Genomic DNA, 17,689 nt, shown 5'->3' on the forward strand with positions numbered 1-17,689 from the left:
ATTTCTTTGTATGCCCCGTCCCTGTTCCAGTCATTGCGCTGATTCACCAACATGACGTAAAACTTTGAAAGCATTTCTGCCATTACCTTCTCTGCTGGTCGTGATTTTTAATCACCAGACCCACCCAAAGTAAGAATGCAGTAAACGTCCCATCCAGTCCTTCTTGTTCATTCTCTGAGAGAAACACTGCAAATACTACCTCCTTGCAATCTGTGGCTAGAAATCAGGACACCCACTTAGAAGTTAGAAATAAGATTAAAAGTGGATTTTTTTTTTCTAATTGTTCAAATAATGATCCAGATCTCAGAAATACTTAGGACTTACGACCAAAAATCCAAAGAACCAACAGAGTTTATGATGAAGCAAAATGAATGTTTTGAAAACACCAAATACAAGGAATCCTCAATGATCAGAAATTTTCTGAGCATCACAATTACTAAAGAGTTTTTGATCTTAAGCGGTCAAGAATATTAGCTTTAACATATGAATTTCCAAATAATTGAGTGAATGGTTTAGCACATGGTTTTCTGCAGCTGAGACCTAGGGTGAGTCTCAACTGGTCACAAAATCCCTGCTGCTACCCATTCCATCTCCTTATATTATCTTGATTAATTTCAATATTATTCGCCTGCCTCTTTCCTGTTTCTAATATTCCTCTTGAACTTCAGGAGTAATATTGAGATTGACTAATTGTTAGATACTGATTTGAATTTAAACCTTGATTTGGCTGCAGCGTTACACTTTGGGCATGGAGGGAGAGACCTCAGGGTGATGGATTTATGGGAAGGAATTAGCAGGCCAGTAAACAGAAATAATTAAAGAACAGATCTTCCCTGTAGTGTAAATACATGATCCCAAGTCTGGAGCTTGTTCAATGTCTGTTTTTTGAAGACAAACTTTTCTGTCAGACTTCACCACACAGGACCTGCTTCTGTTGCAGTGATGTCCCATTTCTTTCTCCCATATTTACTGTAATTGCACATCCCTCGGTGTGGATAATAGACCAAAAGGGTTATTGTAGTCATCCTAACACGTACCTCAGAAAATAAGGATCTTTTTGGTAGAGTTAAATGAAAAGGCAGGATGCACTTGTTGTTATTAGTTCTGCCAATATAACTTAGGAGAAATATGTTCACATTATGTTAAGTGTTTCTGTTTATAATCTGTGCTTATTTAAATTAATTTTGACTTCCTACAGTAGTGGGATTGTGATATTTGTTCTTTTGGACTTTATGAGCAGAATCCTGGCAGCAGAAAGTGTGAATTTAATGGCATTCAATTCACACATTGCTTCAGCAGCGACCCAGCTCTTGGCTGGAACTGCTTCTGAACTGAAAAGAGAACCTTACTCACTGCAGGATTTGACTTAATTATTCCAACTTTGTTTTAAATCTTTTTTTTTCCCCCTTTAACTTCAAGCATTTATTAATGTGGACCCAGTGTTGTCATATCACAGTCTGCCAGGGTGGGAAAAGCAAGTTGTGCAATGCATAGAAATAAGCACTAAATCGGGAGCCTTGATCAAACAGATCCCAAAGCAAGTTCCTGTGGGAAATACAATGGGTTGATTGGTGAGGCTTTCCTTTGAAGGAGTTAGCTGTGCCTACCTGTGTCGTACGTACCCTGAAAGCGTACAATGGTGGTTGGAGTGAGAGAATTGCACTGTGTGCAGCCTAGGCTTTGCCTTTCCAACGAGTGGGGGGGTAAGAGATTGCATTTGCACTGTAGAGGATTCAATGTTGTGGGAGGTTTACACAGGATCTAACCCGAGTTGCATCTCCCCTGAGAATGTGTAATCGGGCTTTGTCGTTGGAGATCTATTCTGCACTCATTCAAAACTGTGATTAGTATTTTTTTTAAACTTTTGCCAGCAAGCACGGCCATTCAAAAGAAAGGCATCGAACAAAACTGTCACCCAGACCTTATTCCCATTGTTTGAAAGGCGGGGGTGTGCGCGGAGGGAGGATGTATGGACAAACGTTAACACACTGCGCGCCGCAGGCTCTGTCCCGTCCTGCGCCCCCAGCACACTCCTCTCCCAGATGTTCAAATAGAATGAAAGCTTTGTTTTCTCTGGAAATGGCAAATCCCCAGAATTAAGGCCGGGGTTGGGGACTGGGCAGAAACCAACCCGACTTGGTAAATGCTTGAAGCTGTCAGTTCACAAACCTGGGGCAGTGACACGCGTGGATGTCCCCCCCCCCCCCCCCCCAGAGGTGGGGACGGATGGGATGGGGAAGGTGTTATTGAAAAGAAAAACGTTAATTTTATTTTTCTTCCATGTTACAAAGGAAGAATCTGGAGACCTCAAGGACTGAATTTTCACTAAAAAAAAACTTTGAGACATTTGTAAAAACGCAAAAAAAAGTTTTAAAAGTGCATATTAATTTTAGTTATCTAGTCAGAACAGACATTAAAGAAGGGCAGAAACGTTTTTGCGATATTTTATGTACTGGTGTATATTCTGTAAGTTGTGTGCACCTCCACTTGTTTAGATATCGTACGGCTTCAAGTTCTGGTTTTAATTTTAAACTTGCTTATTCTGCTATCGATGTGCTTCCTTGCCGCAGGTTATGTAGCGGGATAGATGAACGTATTATTTTGATTGCCTTGTTATTCCATATGACATTTTGAGTCGATATATCAACTTTCGGGAGGGGTGGGGCGTGACACGTAGGTTTTAAAAATAAGTGGTTTAGGTAATGTTTGTATATTTATCTTAGAATAATTTTGATACTTCCCTAATCAGCGTGTTGTGTTAATTTTTTCGAATGCGGAGATTTTTTTTTAATTATATTTTTTTCCTGTATTCATTGTGTGTTTTACCTCAAAGAGAACCATTTTAAATAGGACCAAAAAAGTTTTTAAATAGTCGGAATCTGCACTCCGCTACCATTGAGAGATTAGGTTCAAATGCATACAATTTGTACTTTATTGTTCATCTTCTAAAGCAACAAAAATGTTTCCAAAGGAAAACCAAAAAAAAAGTGTACCTCTTGAATTGAAAGTTTTGTGATCAGTCTTGCCACACCAGTGTTTAAAGGCATCCAAGACCAAGCATTGGTAAATTGAGCCGCTTCCCTATTTGTTGGAAATGAACCCCCTTTAAAATGAAGCGACCAAAGGCAGCGCCTTTGAGACTGCCCTCTAATTCACGTCCCTTTGCTCACCATTGGGGTTCTGAGAACGTCTGGTAGGTTTAAATGTAGTCCTTTAGACAGGGAAGGAAAGAGATGGGGGTAGGCGTGGGCGACGCTGTGCATGTGCTCGGTGGTCCCCTGTGCTGCCCCTCCCGAGGGGCAATTGTTCTCATTTCTGTGTGGACTGAAACCAGAAGCTCTCACTAATATGGGCTGGATTCCCTTTCGTCCATTGTTTTTTTTTCCTCTCTCTCCCTGGCAGGATGAATTCATAACACATGCTTTTTCGCAGTCAATCATGAAACTTTTCAAGGGGACCAAAACAATGCTTGCCTCCACATTGGCAATCTACATCTTTAGACAATCCTTTGGACGGAATCCTCACCCAGTTCTGATGTGACTTTTTCCGGTGTCCTTGGTTCGGGGCGGAGCCAGCACAGCTGCCCTTGGTTGAGGGAGGGGACATGTTACACCTTGATCACCTGCGTGGTTCCTCAGTAAAGTCGTTGCAACGCGCAAGGGGGGGGGGGGGAATAGAGAAGTAATCTCAAAACGGGTTTTTGCCAAGGATGTCTCCCTCCCCATGAGTCACCTTCGGGTTGTTTAGAGATTGATGTGCAATTCATTCCAAAGTTTCCAAAACTTTTTTAAAAGTAGCAAATACTTTAAATAAACAACGTTTTACTTGTTTGGATACCTGTTTTTAATGGAGAAACCTTCAGATTGGGTACATATTTTCTTCTCCCGCCGAGCCGAGGTCATGATAACCCACAGCCCTGGCACGAATGTCTCTGATGGTCCACTCTTTAATCTGCAGATAAGTGCTTGACTACACGTCCGTGCGGTGACTACCATCCTACGGGTTTAAGGTCAAAATGCCCAGGTTTGCAAAATTCTCTTCGAAAGTTGCCCGTTTTTTTTTAATTGATTTAGGATCCTTTGAGACTTTACTGAAGTGCCCCCACTCCATTGAACGCGTTACTCTGTTGTGTCCTGAGTTAATGGGTCTTGGCTAATGGGAATTGAAGGAGGAGAGGTCGCTGTCTGGTTTAAATATTTTCACAAGGGTGTGTGAAATGTGGATTGGTGATTAAAAATATTGAGTGAACGGAATGAGACGTGAAAAGAAATCCTACTCAACAGGACCTTGCTCAAGGGGTCAAAATAAAACTGTGCGGGTAGCCTGAACCAGTAACAGAAAGTAGGGGGGGGGGGGGAAAGCAAGCACTTTTAAAATTCATCGGAACTTTAGGGAGAAAATGTTCAGAGACCCTTGTGGAAATGTTAAAAGATTTTTTTTAAAGCCTCATATTTCTGTGAGATCCAGTTTCACGTGGCTCCAGGTGTAATTGTGCAGATTTTCTCACCGGTGGGGAGGTCAAATAGAATCACTTGGTGTCCAACTTCCATCAATGCAGCCAAGTTCCCATAAAAGTGAATCAGAAGTACAGAATTAAAGCGGTTGTAGTGACTTGGGATGAAAAAACCAACAGACCGATTGAAATCGGGTTAACTTTCTATATTTATTATTTTCTCAGTCTTGATTGGTTTCAATGTAGGGTCAGGCAGAGTCAAACAAAATTCAAAGTTACCATTAAACGGAAGATGTCGGTTCATCCCTCTCCCTCTTTCTAAATCTTGCTCGCAATGGTATCTGTAAAATTGAATTGTTGTCTGTGACCTGCAGGATATGCGAGCGTCTCTGCTGTTAGTCACTGCCCATTCCTTTATGCTGTAAAAACATCCCCGGCATATTTGTAACCCGATATTCCCTGTCTGTACAGCAGACATTAAACAAATGTACAGTAGTTTTAGTTGCATGTATTCAGTACTAATTATTGACAATGGCATTATAAAATGCAATAAAAAATCATCACACTGTTTAAAAAAAAAGAATGTGCTGGCTGGCCTTTTATTGGGAGGTGGGGAGGGGGGGGGGGGGGTTTCAATGCACCATGGACCAGTGGTTGTGACTGGCCATGTTCCCTGTATTGCTGTTTATGAATGTACATATTCTGTATGGCATGGGTGGCCAACCATTTAATTTTTAATTTAGACATGCATCACAGTGACATTTCAGCCCACCAGTCCTTTCCGCCCAATTAACCAACATCCCTGAAGTGTACTCATGGGCCACGGTGGCCTGTTACCCGTGCTGGATGTTGCAATTAAAAGGATGGCCACCCCTGCCAGGGAGCATCATGCCTGCATGTTGTATGTGTATTGAGTGTTGTGTATATTATGTACTTCTGTGAAAGCATTGCATTGCTGTCAATAGACCTCATCTCCAACCCAATTCCTACCAACGTGCTATCCCATCTTCACGCCATAATCTTGTATCTTAGCCATCCCATTCTCTTGTTCTCCAGAAATCCCCATTGTTACAGGAAAGAAGACAAGGCTTGCATGGTATGATGACCTGATAGCCAACTATCATTTCCCACACTGCTCACGTGGCTTGTTTCTTCTGGTAGATGTATCAAAGAGAGATCTGCAGATAAAGTGCAAGGAAGGACTGGTTTATGCCTGCAGGAAAAATCATTGTGGGGTCCCAACCGCATCTGTTGTTTGAGGCAAGTGATTGTGACCAAACTGGCAATAATTGGATTTCCTGATCCCACTCCCTTCTTCACTGTCTGCATCTTCAATGCCTTCTGTATCTCCCCCCTCCGCTACGCCCCCAACATCCCTCACATAGAGATAAAGAGGAACTTTCCCAAATATTTATTTTCCCATCAATATTCATCAAAAAAATAGCTGTACTTTAGAAAATTTGTTCTTGCAGCCATATTGGTGTTGCTTTTCAAGCAACCACAGGTCCACTTTAACACTCTGTTCATCATCGCAACGTTCCCCCAACCTCCAGCTTCTCCCTGTATCTCCCAATCTCCAGCTTCTCCCTGTATCTCACAACCTCCAGCTTCTCCCCGTATCCCCCAACCTCCAGCTTCTTCCTGTATCTCCCAACCTCCAGCTTCTCCCCGTATCTCCCAACCTCCAGCTTCTCCCCGTATCTCCCAACCTCCAGCTTCTTCCCGTATCTCCCAACCTCCAGCTTCTCCCCGTATCTCCCAACCTCCAGCTTCTCCCCGTATCTCCCAACCTCCAGCTTCTCCCCGTATCTCCCAACCTCCAGCTTCTCCCCGTATCTCCCAACCTCCAGCTTCTCCCCGTATCTCCCAACCTCCAGCTTCTCCCCGTATCTCCCAACCTCCAGCTTCTCCCCGTATCTCCCAACCTCCAGCTTCTCCCCCTATCCCCCAACCTCCAGCTTTTCCCCATATCTCCCAACCTCCAGCTTCTTCCCGTATCTCCCAACCTCCAGCTTCTCCCCTTATCTCCCAACCTCCAGCTTCTCCCCGTATCTCCCAACCTCCAGCTTCTCCCCGTATTCCCCAACCTCCAACTTCTCCCCATATCTCCTAACCTCCAGCTTCTCCCCATATCTCCCAGCCACCAGCTTCTTGATTTTTATTTCTCATCCCACATAGCAGCTTCTTCTCATTGGTCTCAACCTACACCTGCCAAATTTGTAATGTTACCCCTCATTAGGGTTAGAATTCACTCTGACCCTAGTGAATCTCACCTTCCCAACTTTGCCCACTACAGGCTGCTCACCACCACTGCCACCAATCCATTTTCTCTCATTCTTTAAACATTTTCGCACTTCATCCAAAGCTTAAATCTCGCCAATCCATCCTACCCTCGCAATCCTCAAGCTTACTTCATGATCTTCTGAAAAACAATCAGATCCTATTTATTGTCATGTAATAACACAGAAATGCAATATTGCACAGAATTGCCTTTAGTTACAAAGATTCACTCTTGGCATTAGCATTGCCTGGCTACCCTTACAGTCAGAGAAAAAGAAGCAAAAGAGAACCCCTCCAGAGTCACTGAGCATCTCCAGATTTGTCTCCAGCTCTCCCACAGCCACACAAGATCCCAGTTTAGTTCAAACCATCAGCAACCCGAGCCCAGCTCCAAACCTCTGGCATGATGAGGGAGCCTTCTGTGCCACGAGCCCTCTTTGTCCTCTGCATTCTCTCAAATTCTGGTTCCAATACCTGGTTCTCGTGTGCCAATCTCCAGCAGCCTATAGCCTATGTGGGTTCCTCAGTTGCCAGCAGCTCCCCACCTGTGTGAGTGTCCTTCAGCCACAGAGCTCCTTGCTAGCCTGCAACCATGGTAACTGTCCTTGGAGCCATCTCCTCTGCTTCTCCTTCTCCACAGAGGCTATTTTCCCCTGTAATTGGTGCCCCGTGCCAGTCTGCTGCTCCCCCAGAGTCTGCCTCCCAGGCACAACCATTTATATGTATGATGCGCCCTTACATTATATGTTGTAAATCTTGCTTATGATGTTTATTGAATAAATATCAGAAACAGATACAAAACTGTGAACAAAATCCGTGGAAAAGCATTCTGACATAAAAAGTCACGCAATGCACTAAATTTCACCCAGTGGAAATAGGTTGGTGGTGTCCGATTTTTTTTTTAAAAACATGAAAATCTCTAGACACTGTGAAAACACAATGCTGGAGAAACTTTGCAGGTCAATGTGTACTCTGCATAGCAAAGATGAAAGATACATAGCCCATATTTCGGGCTTGAGCCCTTCATTAATGGCCGTGCATTCCTTTCACTACCATTGTTATGGGTACAAAAATGGTCACTTAAGCCTTCTGCTAGGATGTTAGAACAACCCTTAAAGCAATAGAAGGTCTTCGATACGGCAAATGAAGTTGAGATTGAGGCTTTTGTTCCTGTTAGCAACCCCTGGAGGGGGAAGAAAATGTTAAGTTATCCCTCTTATTGCCAATGTTTGGACATCATTGGAATATCGATCCAATAGTTTTGAGCTTTTCCAAGTCTTGGCATTTAAACAAACCATTGTCTGGAATTCTCCCCCATTTTCTATTACTGTTTAAGTAAATAAGTACCATTACTCTGGCCAACCGTAGTTTATTCTCTTCTTTCTTCATTCATGTTAATCTTATTTTAAAACAGATGTAAGCATAACTTTTTTTATTTCCTCTATCCCTTAATGCCCAAAGGAGGAAGAACTCCATAAAACCTCTTATCTCCAGTGAAAAAATGCATAATTGCTTTCATTCCTTGAGATTCTTTCACATTCCAAAGATACCTGTTAGGTCTTGGTAGACGATGAAGCAATCACTGGAGAATCTCAGCAGACCTCCTTCTGCTTTTTCTCCTATCCAAAAGAAATTATTTAGAATTTAGAGCAGAGTAAGTAATTTGATCTAACTGCTCAGTTATATTTATTTTTCACAGAAGCCTCTTCCTTTGCCATTCATCTCACATATTTCCCCTTCTGCACTTAGACCTGACTTCCCCACATATAAATTCTATTTGCTCATCCAGTCTCTTAAGCTCCCAGGTAGTGGTTATTCCTAAATTTATAACTGGAATTATTAATTTCTATCATCTATTTATGATCACAGATGCGGCTCTGGCCACAATTAAAAACATCTTGTCCATGTCAAACCATTTCATAATTTTAAAGACCTCTGTCAATACGCATCGAAAAGATTCCTGCTTCAGCTGCCTTCAAAGAAACTAATTCATAGCTTAGTCATGATTGACATTGTGGCTGTCATTGGGTGCCTGTAAACCTAAGTGGGGAGGGGGGGGGTGTGCGGAGCAGGGTGCCATCATTTGGATGAAAGGCCACTTAAGTTAGTGTTTGTGACAAATGTTTTCTAATTGAAGCTAATTTTCTGCAGCTTTCTTGTTCGTGGTTACATGTGAAAGATTCTCTACTTCATTGCTGTATTAAACTTCACTGGGTTGCTAAATGGGTTGCAATAACCTGGCACTGGCTATGTTCAGCAAGCAAAGAAGATTTTATTCTTTTGCTAAATGTTATCCCCTCAGCATTAAAATACAATTGTTTCAAAGTAACGATTGTTCCTTGTTCAACAATCCTTCCAATAACTCAAAGTCAGCTTCTTTTTTGATTACTTTGGCAATATTTTATGTGAGGAATTTTTTGCACACTATATACATCAAGCAAGAATCATATTTTTACAGAACTTTTCTTTTATGTCAACTATACAGTGAGATGGGGAATAATAAACAGTGTTTTACTATTAACAATCCCTGCCAACTGAGCCAAATACCAGATGCTGGTGCAATTTAATTTCCTGGTGTTTGTAAAACATCTCAGAGAAGTCTTTAATAAACATTGTTACTTGAAATTTGAATTGTTTTTTTCTGACATTAATTATGCTTCACAACCTCAATCAGGAAACTGCTGACAAAGTTAAAGGTTCTCTTCTCTCGCCCTTCTAATTCCCCTATTTTGGATATATATTCTTCTACAAGTATCTGACCGCATTTGCCAGTGACCTTCTCTTGCCTTGTCCAAACAAAAAGGTAAATTTTGCTTGTTCATGTTAGATAAAATGCCAGGCACATTCTGTTCCTCATTTGGATGTTCCCAAAGGGGGCTGGTGAGTAACTGATCAGGAAATGCCACTCTGCTTGTTTCTTCTTTGCTTTAGTCCAAGAACATTGAAACTATCTGCAGCTACTCCACATCTGGCATTGGCCGAGTCCCACAGTCCAAATAGCTTCCGATTTATGGGTCTTGATCTAACAATTGTCCTCCTGTCCTGTGCATCTTGGGCTCAGTCAATGGGACTTAGTCCTACCTTGCACAATGCTCTTCTAATCAGTGAGGTTCACTGTCACTGTTTGTAGTGTCAGTGGGCTCATGTTGCTCAGTGAGGGTTCAGTCCCTTCCTGTGGCAGTCTCCTTCTGTGAGCTTCAGTCTCACATCTTATGAAGCGGAGTCCATTCCAAGAAAGAAAAATATCATTGTCTCTGTCAGGTTATGTTTTGGTTTCTGCTTCCTTTTCTGTTGCAGGTTCTCTCTGAGATGGAACTGAAGATGCATCCGATTGACTCAGACTAATTTACTTACTTTGGGCCTATTAGCTCTTTGCTTCTACTTTATTGGTTTCTTCTCTGTGCATTACCTTTAAGGCCTAACGTCGAAGTACTCGAGATGGCAGAGGTCGACAGCATCGAGTCCACGCTGCTGAAGATCCAGCTGCGCTGGATGGGTCACGTCTCCAGAATGGAGGACCATCGCCTTCCCAAGATCGTGTTATATGGCGAGCTCTCCACTGACCACCGTGACAGAGGTGCACCAAAGAAAAGGTACAAGGACTGCCTAAAGAAATCTCTTGGTGCCTGCCACATTGACCACCGCCAGTGGGCTGATATCGCCTCAAACCGTGCATCTTGGCGCCTCACAGTTTGGCGGGCAGCAACCTCCTTTGAAGAAGACCGCAGAGCCTACCTCACTGACAAAAGGCAAAGGAGGAAAAACCCAACACCCAACCCCAACCAATCAATTTTCCCCTGCAACCGCTGCAATCGTGTCTGCCTGTCCCGCATCGGACTTGTCAGCCACAAACGAGCCTGCAGCTGACGTGGACTTTTTACCCCCTCCATAAATCTTCGTCCGCGAAGCCAAGCCAAAGAAAGAACCTTTAAGGCCATATCCTGGTGACCTGAGCTGTGTCAAGGGACAAGATGCAGGGGGCCAAAGCAGTGAGAGAGCTTCACACCAGTCAATGAAAGAACAAACCAAACCCTCCACTTGGAGTAAAACCTGAAAGTCTGCTGTGATTGTAGTAAAAAGACAGCAATGCTGGAGGAACTCAACAGGTCTCACACCGTCCAGAGGAGGTAAAGACAAACAACGTCTCGGGCCTCCCTGACTGCATCTTATTTGCATCACCTGCTAATCAAGGTCAGACTCTGGCCTCCTATTAGTGCACACTTTACTTATTTAAATGATTCCATGTCACCATTGGCGAGGCATCCAGCTCAGAACTGTACAAAACATTGATGCACACCACATTTCTCTCTCTCTCTCTCTCTCTCTCTCTCTCTCTCTCTCTCTCTCTCTCTCTCTGTCTGCCTCTTAGTACAAGTCCCAGACATCATTCCATGCCAGGTTGCTACCGTGGACATTGCTGGAGAAGTCCTGGGTAAGGTGCACACTACACTTAAGTTGAGCCATGGAACTGTGATAGATCGGTGCTTGCAGTGAGCCACACCCCTGTTAGTATAGCGAACTGGGATTGTGTTCAAAAGTGCCTGTCTGTGAAGTGTGCATACATGCAGGAGGGTATAGAAGATGGGTGACCATCAGTATCAGAGAACAACTTGGGTCAGACGTGAAGGTCTATAAAGTTGTTTAGTAGTAATTAAGTATCATTTGATGTCTTCTCCCATGAGTAATTGCAACACTTGTGTCCAAACTTGTCTCTCTGTGAATCCACTGAACCTAATACTTTCCAAACACAACTGGCACTGCAACCAGTGTTCAAAGAGTTTAGGCTGGAAGCACATCGTATACTAACCGTGGGAGAGATCCTGTTAATGTGTGAGTGTGTCCTGTCGGAAGCATGCGTTATTTTGTACCTGCTCACCAACTGGGGAAGCAGGATGCAACCCACAATGAGTAAGGAAACTCCAGGATTGGAATATAAAATTTCCGGGTGGACGGACAACAGTTAGGGGTTCAACCATTTGGCAGCATGGCTGGCAAGCCACACCATGCCAGTCAACTGGATTGACAGGCTGACTCCCACAGAGAGAAGATAGGTCACCACATGGTCCTCCTCATGGAGAACTTGGGGTTTCCCAAGACCAGGGGAAGCCCTATGGTTACTGATATCCCTTCTTAGGCGCCAGTGGGGTATCATGTTGATTTAAGTACTAGGGCGCCCAGAATGTTGAACAGACTGAATTACTAAAGCTCCATTGCAGGTCCCTGCAGGAGGCACTGGATGCTGCCAGGGCGCAGAACAGCATCCTGGAGGCTATGTGCACTTAAGCTGACTGCCAGCGAGTCAAAGCGCAGCAGCTTCAGGTAGCCCACTGATCTAGCTGGCAGGTCATCCTGCAAAAATCAGAACCCTCACAATGCACAGGGAAGAGAGGATTCTGTGATGTGTGGGTGGAGAATGATGACTTTGAGGAGGACAGATAACGCCAGCATTTAGCCACATGGCTACTCTGGCAGAGGGTCAAGACGCCCCACCCCCCCACCACCACCACATTCATCTCTCCCATCTAGAAACCAGCACTCTGGGCAGCTTGTCTGCACACCAGATGGTCAACAACTCTCTGCAGGCGCCGCCTAAGGGGATCAATAGGGCGATCAGCTGTGGGATCAAGTGGAGACTGTGGTGCAGGCCAGGTTCCCCACATTTTAAGCATAGGATCTGAGGTGCTCTCCACAGTTAGTGAGGGCATGAGGGTCATTAGGGAATGGACCCTTATTACTCTCCTCTGCAGTGGGGCTCCCGGGCTCAATCTCCCCAAGGACACCAGGGTAACCTCCGCCTTGCTTTGGTGGAGAACTTAGTTACCACTGAAAATACAGGGTTCCAGCCATGCAGTCCTCTTCCTGCGAATCCAGTGGCATTCAGGCCAGAGTGATATCACGGAGGAGGCACAAAATAAAACTTTAAACATAGCAGTGCCTCCCAACAAGGCTGAAACACAGAGTTTTAGGCTATTGGCAGCAACACATCCCCCATCTTACCATGTGCTGCGCCTGCTGTATGCCGTCTCCAGGAAGAACACATTTCACTGGGGCCCTGAACAGCAGCTAGCATTCAAGGCAGCAATACAAGTCGTGGAGCAGGCACTGCTTCTACCCTGGTGACAGATCGGAGTTCCCCTTAAACTCCAGGTCTCAGCCATCACCACAACAGTCGAGTGGAGCCTCTGGCAGAAAATTAATGGCCGCAGAGTTCCACTCAACTTTTGGACAAAGACCCTACCCGAGCCCGCCTTCCGCTACACCCCCTTCAAATGTCAGCTCCCAGCATGCTATTTGACTCTCCTCACCTTGGAGATCCAAAAGGCCAATGAGACCATTATACTCCGCTGCCTTACTTGCTCATTATGTGGTGGAAAGGGTCATTGGTCGAAAGGATCCACCTCCTCCTTGCCAATCTCTGATATGCCTACGTGGCATACCCACATGGACATGAAGACACCGCCTCTGTCGGGACTTGGGTCCCTCAGGGGCCCTGTAGACCAGGACTTTCCTCCCCATACCCCCCCCCCTCATCGTGGAACATACACAATGCACCTGACCCCTGCTACCCTGCCTCTGCCCTGAGGGAGGTTACACCGGTCATATTGGCACCTATCCTTCAGCACAATTCAGGTGGGCTTTCTGAAATCTGGAAAAATCAGAAATTCAGAACACACTGTCCCACAAGGGTTCCGGATAAAGGATCGTGTACCTGCACTACCTTGGGCTGTAGTATTGTGATAGAGCAGTGCTTGCAGAGAACCATACCCCTGTTGGTACAGGGAATTGGGAGTATGTTTGAAGGTCCCAGTCTGTGGAATGTGTACACTTGTGGGAGCTTGTAGAAGACAGGCGGCCACTGGTATCAGAGTTTATCCTGGGTCCAATGTGAATGCCTATATAGTTGTTTAGTAGTAATTAATTATCATTTGACCTCTTCCCCTGTTTGCCTCTCATGTGTTTAATAAAGTTACCTTTGATTTGAAACAGGTGCCCAGACTTGTCTCTCTGTGAACCTACTGAGCCTGATACTTTTCAAACACAATAAGTACCTTGTTGCATATCCTTTGCATTCCAATGACTGCTTGAAGTCTGTGATTCATAGACATCACCAAGTGCTGAGTATCTTCTCTGGTGATGCTCTGCCAGGCCTCTACTGCATCCACCTTCAGGCCCTGTCTGTTTTGGGGGATTGTCCCCTGAAGTTTTCTCTTCAGCATAAGGAAGTCATGCTCAGTTGGATTCAGATTGGGTGACTGACTTGGCTCTTCACAAGTTTTCCAGTTTTTAACTTTGATAAACTCCTTTGATATGTTTCATATCATTGTCTTGCTGTAGGATGAAGTGCTGTCCAATGAGTTTGGAGGCACTTGCTAGAATCTGAGCAGATAAGATGTTTCTATGCCCCTCAAAATTCATTTTGCTACTGCCAAATCTGGAGATGCATGCAAATTGTTTGATTAGATGTTTAAAACTGTGGAGCACAGGGGCAAAAAGAAGGAAAAAGTGTCTTTGTCCCAAACATTATGGAGGCCATTGTAATGAAGGAAACTATTACAGTATACTAAAGAATGACAAAATCACAAGACCAGATGTTTTCTAAGGCAGTAAATGCAAAGATTGCAGATGTCCCATATGTAATCTCCAGAAGTTCACTAAATTGAGCAACTGTTTGTTTTTGTGCATGGGTTTTAATGCAATGAGGAGGCATAAAAAATAACATTCCAGTTAGTCTAAAATATGTTGCTGTGAAATGATCAAATTATATAAGTAGCGGTAGTGTAAATGAACACTTCAAAATGTTCAGCTGGTGAGAGGCAGTATGGATTTGTAAAGGGTGTATCATGCCTGATTGGATAATTTAAACAATTGGTCGGCCACATTATTCATGTTGATTATATGGACCATCAGAAGGCATTTGATTAAAAAAAATTCCTCATAAAGGATGATAAACTAAAATTGAAGCTCATGGGAATGAAAGTGAAATTATAGTATAGTTCTACAAAGCACTGGTTTGTTCATACACAAAGAATAGTGAGGAATGCTGGAACTACTGTATAAACACATTTAATATCAGTAATGTGTAAAAGTCGACCACCTTATTTTTGCCCCAGAAGTCTGCTATATTACACATATCATAAAAGTTGACCCCCCCCCCCCCACCAATCTTCGGCCCACCTATCCGAGCTCCTGAAGCCTATGCCCTGGCTGGCCACCCATCCAAGCACTTCAAACAGGGATTTACCACCCAGTCCAGTCCGCCCGTCCTCCCATCCGAGCTCCCAACGGTTCAAATTATATAGGCACTTACTTCAGTCAAAAGTAGTATGCGTATAATAGTCAACCCTTTAAATTTTACCCTAAAAATTGGTCCACAAAATTTGACAATTACACAAAGGGTACACCACAGGATGATATTTTGAATTTGGAGGAAATGCAACATAGATTTTCCAAAATATTATCTGGACCCAAAGGGTTAAATTATATTTATAGAAATAAAAGCTGTATTTTCGTGAATTTAGAAAATTTAAGAATAATTTGTTTGAAATTTTCAATACCATGAGGGGAATTGATAGAAATAGGGTTGGGGAGTTTAATCGGGAATAAGCTAAAAACCTGAGCCAGACTTTTGATGTGCGGAGATGGGAAACACTTCAATAAAGGGAGAAGTGGAAATTCTGAACTCTTCCATGATGGCAGTGATGCGTGGACAGTTGCTAGCTGTTAATTTTAGCCCTGAATTAATGATATTTGGTTGATCTAAGTTATTCATGAACATGGGGAGAAGGAAGGTATAGAGTTTGCTCATAGATTACCTGCAGCAGAACTATGTCAAGGGACAAAATATTGTATTTCAGTCCTGATCCCAATGAAATAAATCATTCCCATTGGGCTCAGTGATGCTCACACTGACTGGAGTTTGAGCTTTTTATCAGAGGAAAGTTTCCTCTCATTGAGATCGTTGATTGTGAACCTTTCATCCAATGTTTATTGCCTCTAGTTCTCTCAAGTTGATCTGCTCTGCAAATGGAGGGTTAGTAGAAATACAGAAACGCTGGAGGAACTTAGCAGGTCTTGTATCACCCACAGGAGGTAAAGATAACCAATGTTTTGGGCCTGAGCCCTTTTTCAAAGCTTTATTTTTACTCATACCTTGAGGAAGGGTTCTTGTGTTTAGGAAGTATCAGGTTTGGTGGGTTCATAGAGAGACAAGTCTAAGCACCAGTGTTACAATCAAAGGTAACTTTATTGAACACAGGAGACAAATGGGGGAAGACATCAAACAATACTTAATTATTCTACTACTAAACAACTATATAGACATTCACATCAAACGCAGGTTAGACTCCGATACAAATGGCTGCCTATTTTCTACATGCTCCCACACATGTATGCACTTCACATGCAGGGACTTTCAAGCCCACTCCAAATTTCCTGTACCAACAGGGGTCCTGCTCTCTGCAAGCCCTGATCTATCAAAGTACTACAGCTCAACTTAAGTGCACCATCTTACCCATGACTCCTCCAGTGATATCCACAGTAGACACCTGGTGTGGAGCAATGTCCAGGACTTGGACCAAGAGGCAGAGAGAGAAATGTGGTGTGCATCAATGTTTTATACTGTTCTGAGCTGGGCATCTGGTCAGTGATGACAATGAGTCATTTAAATGAACCAACAGTGAGTGTACATTAATGGGTGGCCGGAGTCCAACCTTGATTGGCAGGTGATGCAACTTCCGAATAAGTTTCAGACAGGGAGGTCACATGACCCTCTGCAATCCACAGTGTTCCAAACGGAGAGCCCATGTGTTCCTCCACAATCCACAAATAACATTGCACCCCTCGGAAGTCACATCACTTGGCAATCACTACAAACACATCCATATGATGGACAAGGCACATTATCAAACTCATTCAGTAAAAAAATTTCTTGGGTCTGGTCCCTCCATACCTTCCGGCAAACCAATAATCTTTATATTGTTCCGTCTGGATTGGTTTTCCAAATAATCAATCTTTTTCACCAAATTTTTATTTTGAGTTTGTAAGTCTTCGACCATTTTGGTCACATCAAAAACTTGATCCCGTATTTCGTCTATATCTTCTTCACACGAATTAAATTTATTTCTCACTTCAAGCTTAAAAGCTCCAAACTCAGCCATCTGTTGAGAATGTATTTTCACCAGAGTATTAAACCTAGTACCAAGTTCAGTCATAATCTTGGATAATCCCTGCATTGTATAAGATAATTTAGATTCAAGATTCACAAAAATCTTTTCAATTGGAAGAGATTTTGGCTCAACAGATTCCTGCTTCTTCTGCATAACCAAAGGATCTTCTGTTCCTTCCTTCATTCTGGTTGCCTTCCTTGTAATATGACTGCGTGTGGAAACCCCAGCCACAGCCTCTCCAGCAATGACTGGAGGACGCTGGCCGGGGTTTTCCCCAGTCCATAGCACATAGTCCATAGCCAAGGCAAATAGCGCCTTTGGAAGACTACACAAAAGAGTCTGGAAAAACAACCAACTGAAAAACCTCACAAAGATAAGCGTATACAGAGCCGTTGTCATACCCACACTCCTGTTCGGCTCCGAATCATGGGTCCTCTACCGGCTCCTAGAACGCTTCCACCAGCGTTGTCTCCGCTCCATCCTCAACATCCATTGGAGCGCTTACACCCCTAACGTCGAAGTACTCGAGATGGCAGAGGTCGACAGCATCGAGTCCACGCTGCTGAAGATCCAGCTGCGCTGGATGGGTCACGTCTCCAGAATGGAGGATCATCGCCTTCCCAAGATCGTGTTATATGGCGAGCTCTCCACTGGCCACCGTGACAGAGGTGCACCAAAGAAAAGGTACAAGGACTGCCTAAAGAAATCTCTTGGTGCCTGCCACATTGACCACCGCCAGTGGGCTTATATCGCCTCAAACCGTGCATCTTGGCGCCTCACAGTTTGGCGG

The sequence above is a fragment of the Narcine bancroftii genome, chromosome 5 (genome assembly GCF_036971445.1).
Source record: "Narcine bancroftii isolate sNarBan1 chromosome 5, sNarBan1.hap1, whole genome shotgun sequence".
NCBI classification, from domain to species: domain Eukaryota; kingdom Metazoa; phylum Chordata; class Chondrichthyes; order Torpediniformes; family Narcinidae; genus Narcine; species Narcine bancroftii.